This window comes from Alosa pseudoharengus, unplaced genomic scaffold (genome assembly GCF_046254945.1).
Source record: "Alosa pseudoharengus isolate Yale_2024_CS ecotype anadromous, Long Island Sound unplaced genomic scaffold, YU_APseudo_1.1 YU_APseudo_1.1_scf_3, whole genome shotgun sequence".
In the NCBI taxonomy this organism is placed as follows: Eukaryota; Metazoa; Chordata; class Actinopteri; order Clupeiformes; family Clupeidae; genus Alosa; species Alosa pseudoharengus.
The window spans coordinates 47049174-47054653 of NW_027468718.1; positions in this window are offsets into that span (position 1 = coordinate 47049174).

Sequence of the window (5480 nt, forward strand, 5' to 3'; positions counted from 1 at the left end):
TTCACCACAGTCAGTCCATCTTCTATATCTATTTTCAGTGCTTAGCTCTCCATCTCTTGCAAACGCCCACACTCTCCACCCCTTCTTAGTCAGTTCATCCCCCGCTCTATCTTTCTCTCAGTCTTTCACTATATCTATCCTATCCCTGTTTTCTTTCTTTACAGTGCATATCTATTTCTATACGTGTATTTGTTTTATGGTATCTTCCAAAACAGTGTTATCTATCTCCATCCTATCATGCTATGTAAATATAGAATCCTTCCATGCATCTGAAAGTATGCCTCTGTTATTATAGATATGCTCTCATTAATCTCTCTCACTCACTCGCTCACTCTCTCTCTCTCTCTCTCTTTCACACACACACCTTTTCATTCATTCTCTCCTTTTTCTCCCTCCTCTCCCCCTGTCTTTCTCTCTCCCTCATCCTCTCTCTCTCCCTCTCTCCCTCTTTCTCCCTCTCTACCTCTCATCTCTCTCTCTCTCTCCCCCATCTCAAACACACTCACTCTCTTGCACTCTCTTCAGTCTGACAGGCATGTCCTGAGGTGTCGCCATCACTGACCCACTGATAAGTCTGGAGTGGGGACATCTGGTGCTTGTGTCGTCGCCTTGGCCAGACATCTGGGTGACATTTAGTCCGGACGTGGCTTGGGCGCCCTGTCATAAGCCATCAGACATCCAGGGAAACACGACATGGTCTGGCACCAGCATTACAGTCTGGAGTAACAGTAGAGCCCCTCTGGTTTATGACTGTCTGGTGCTAAATGATGGCTATAAACATATGCTTAGATATGATCATGTGTCAATGTAATGACCTGCACTGGCGTCAGTGTGTAATATGGTCATATTCGTAGAGATGGATGGATGGATAGATGGATTTATTGATTCACTGATGTTTTCTATAGATTATTGTGGGCCATTTGCGCATAGTGAGGATGGAATTGATGGAATACTATACATACTATCTGTGTAATAATGAATAGTGTAGGTTGTAAGCTTGTTATTACTGGTACTTTAGGTTGTAAGCTTGTTATTACTGGTACTTTAGGTTGTAAGCTTGTTATTACTGGTACTTTAAAGTTTAATGTTCAGTATTCATGAGTTCTTCTTGTTAGCCATGTGTTATCAAAGAGCTGTCACTCTGGATTAATAACCATGAGGTGTCATATTTAGGCAATTACACTTTTATTCCCCGATGCCATCTCCTCATTAGTACCTTCCAACACATGACACTAATATCTTCTATGCTCAGCTGCAAGTGTTCCAGTCAGACAGGGATAACTGTACCTGTCTTTCACAATGACACAAATAGTCAGCAGGTTTATTTTCAGCAGTGCTGTTTCTTAATCTTTTCAGCTATGAAGGTACTGAGACAGAGCATCCTACCTCAATTCATCCATGCTACCTTAGCATGTAGCCTATGTTGTGAATGAATGGATAGATGGATGGATGGATAGACAAACAATCCTGTCTCTATTTCAACAACTTTACTGTAGATGCCAAGAGAGCACAGGCTAAATTTGTGTACCACAATTCCCCAACTATTAGCCACGGTTTATACATTGATTTTGCAATATTTGACTTTGTCTGAAGATACAGCTGTAGCTACGCCATATCATTGCCATTGGACTGAGTGGGACTAACGTTAAGTTAACACAAACATTTCTTTATTTTCTTTTCTTATTTATTTATTTATTTATTTATTTTATTTTTGTTTGTTGTCTGTCTTGTATGTCTACCGTTAGGTGTCTCGGGTACGCTGGCGACTACGCCGCTCCATCAGGCATCTTTTGTAAATTTGTTTGTTTGTCTTGATGTCACGGGAACGCTGGCGACTACGCCGCTCCGTCTGGCATTTTGTCTTACGCGTAAATGTCTAGTGTGTAAAGCGACCTTGGGTGCTTTGAAAGGCGCTATGTAACAAATAAAATGTATTATTATTATTATTTATTATTATATTTCTTTAGCTAAGAGGTTAATAAACTAATAAACGGGGGCAGTTAATATGGGATTAATATAGTTTTTTTTTTTTTTTTTACTTGCATAAAACACTGTCCTGCGGTACAATGTGGTTAATACACAAGAACTTACTGTAGGCCTACAACAAAGAAGTAAACTCGCCCTCTCCAAGTGAAATCAAGTGTTCGTACAATAAATGGACACGCCACTCAGGGTAACCCGCCATCGATGGCGTGTCCATTTATTGTGCCAAGGGCTCGCCCCTCTAAGTGGCTCACCTCCACTCTAGGCTCATCAGTGCAGGGCCGTACACATCCATATCATGCTAGTGGAGAGTGACGCAGAGAGGAGGGATCCCTGTAAGCCGCTGTGTCTGCGTGATAACGTCTATTAAAGTCTATTAAGCTATAATGAGGCGGCAGAGATGACGGCGCGACAACATCTGTGCGGATCATTAGACCCCGGCGAGGCAGCTGGCTGGTCGCCTGGCTGGCTTCAGGGATTGGCAGCCGTGGGAAGGAGAGGTAATGGGGGTCTCTGGGGGGTGGGGTGTGTGTGTGTGTGCGGGGGGGGGGGGGGGGTCTTTGAGACGAAGATGATTGTCGCCTGAAAGATGAGGGGAGTGGAGGTATTCAAGCAGGCTGTTTTGGGGATAGGGAAATGAGACTGTGTGTGTGTGTGTGTGTGTTTGGGCTTTGTGTGTGTGTGTGTGTTTGGGCTTTGTGTGTGTGTGTGTGTTTGGGCTTCGTGTGTGCATACATTGCGTAAGAGAGAGAGCTGGAAAGTGAGAAATTATGTAATTGAGTGAGAGGAAGAGAAATAGGCATATGTGCACTCACTTCACACTTTGCCCTTCACTGTCCAATCTATTACTCCTCCATATGGCCAGACGAAATTGGAGGCAGGGGGTAAAATGTGACACTATCATTTAATGTATCACATTAATAATGGTCATTGGCCCACAATTTCTCAGGTCAGGTTTACTGAATGGAACTAATCATCAGCAGGGAACCATAAACCCTCAATGCTGCCCTCTCTGAAAGGACCAGAAAGAGGGAGAGGGATTTGAAATGGTCCCCTATCAAATTATGATAGTAACCTCACAATTGCTTAAGCAAATCCAATCAGAAATGAACAATTTATCTCACAGATATAAGCCCCGTTCTGAACATAATGTGGACTTAATAGAAAAAGAGACTATAACACAGAATGTACAGGCAAAATGATCTTCCATCAGTGGGGTGATTTTAGCTTCATAGCGCTTTTAAGAAATCTGTCTCCGAGTGTTTCCAGTGGTGCTCGGCGTTTTGCGCGCACCACCATCCTTCATGGAGAGCGTACACAGAGTAGGGTGTGTGTTGGCGGGAGGCTGAGATGTGGGCGTCGAGGAGAATAAAGCCGATGTCTTTATCATCCACCCCTCTCCTGTGCTGAAATAACTCTCAGGAGAGACGCAATTGCACCATACACGTTCACTTAACAACAGCCTCAAAGGAAGAGGCTATCTGGGCCGAAGGTACCGCCATACCTACACACACTAGCAGTTAGCAGAGCCATACCTACACACACTAGCAGTTAGCAGAGCCATACCTACACACACTAGCAGTTAGCGGGCCAGCTGAGGGCCAGTCATCCTCTCTGTGTGGATCAGTTGGACTCTCCATCTTCATACCCATTAGCTGCCCATGTAGTCTAGTCAGCAGTCCGAGACACGACACGGGACGAGCTCATTCCATCCCGCCCCGCCAGTGACCTCAAAGATGCCCCATTTAGCATGAGCACGGAGAGAGTTGAGGACACAAAGATGCTGACCGGCCATTTTAACCAACTGGTATGTACATGCAGTGCACTACACGTGTCTCTAATTATACACACGGCTCTAGCTAACGTATTCATCTTCATGGGAATGCCCACTGGATCTCTCTCTTCCGCTACTGAGCACCCTCAACGGATCTTCTGCTTGAGTTGCAGAATGGTTTACATGGTCACATTCCACCCCAGAATTCTGTAAGCAAATGGTGTTCTGAGAGGATCCTTATTGAAAATGAAAAACTTTTAGAAATCATTTATTTCAATGTTTTGCTTGAAGAGCTTAAAAAAAACTTAGAATGAAGTGCCTATTTTAGAGATGGGTTTTACTGTAGGTCTAAATCAACACGTGAACTAGGCTTTGTTTATTGATTAGCAAACTGTGTAACCGATTGGGTGAAGTAGCCTGAGCTATTAATACTTGGGAAAATATCCTTTGAACAGACATCAGGAACCACGATCAGTGAGGAACAGGAGTTACCTCCACTTACTTTACTCCTAATTTGCTGTGCAAACAGTCATTTCAGGGTCATTTGACGCGTCCATAATGCGCACTGGCTGCGTTTTGACAGGTGCAATGTGAGGCTAGTGCAAGACGGCGGGGCTTGGATTTAAACATGGAAACAATTTCATCATAGATTGCTTTCACAAGCTTAATTTATTTAGAGAGTGAATAAACTTATGAAACAGAGAAGTATTGTCATGTAATCCATTGATTTCAACAATGTAACTATTCTAAATACCAACTATTTAAATTGTAACTGTAACGGAATACAGTTACTCATAATTTGTATTCTGAATACGTGACGCCGGTACATGTATTCCGTTACTCCCCAACACTGCTCATAGCACTGACTTGTGAAGCTTGTCAGTTTAGATAAGGGACTGTATGTTCTGTGAAAGTAAATGTGCCATGTGTCAATCAAGACGTCTCTGCCTCTTTCCTTTTCCCCCTGGAGTGTGTTATTATGATCACTTGTCTTTTTTTCTGTTCCCTTTGTTAATATGCACTGTCATTTGGGCGTAAACAAATGTGCTTTCTGTGCCCATTGCTTTATGGGACATGAAAACTTTGGCAAATGGAGTGTATGTAAATGCTATTGTAGTGCATGTCTGTCAATGGTTTTGCAGTGGCAGGTCCTGTCACTGTTTTATCCATTTTCTCTCTCTCTCTCTCTCTCTCTCTCTCTCTCTGATTCCCTCTCCATTACTCTTTTCCATCTCCTTCCCACGTTTAAATCCCTCTCACCCCCCCTCTCTCCCCCTTTCCTTCGCTTATCCTTCCTTCGTCATCTGCCCCCCTCCTCCTTCTCTGACTCCATCCCTCCTCTCCTCTTCCTCCCAGCCTGCCCTTCACTCCATCCCCACAGCAATGATTCATCCCTCCACTAACATCAGATAACATTCCCCCAGTCGTGATTACCACCAATCGCCTCTTCATTCCCCCACACTTCCTCTGACACAGCGGACGTCACCCCCCCCCCACACACACACACTCATTCCTCCTATCTCATCCCACAACCACATGTCCCATCACCCCCCACACACACTCACCCTCCTCGTCTCCCCCTCGGCAGAAGTGCATGGTCAGCGCTTCCTTCACAGAGCTATGAGGCCGGAGGAGATCATTCACTAGCAGACAGGGAGCAGCCAGGAGCCAGAAGCAGAAGAAGACCCACTTCCTTTTCCTGTGTACTCTGCGGCTCTCTCTG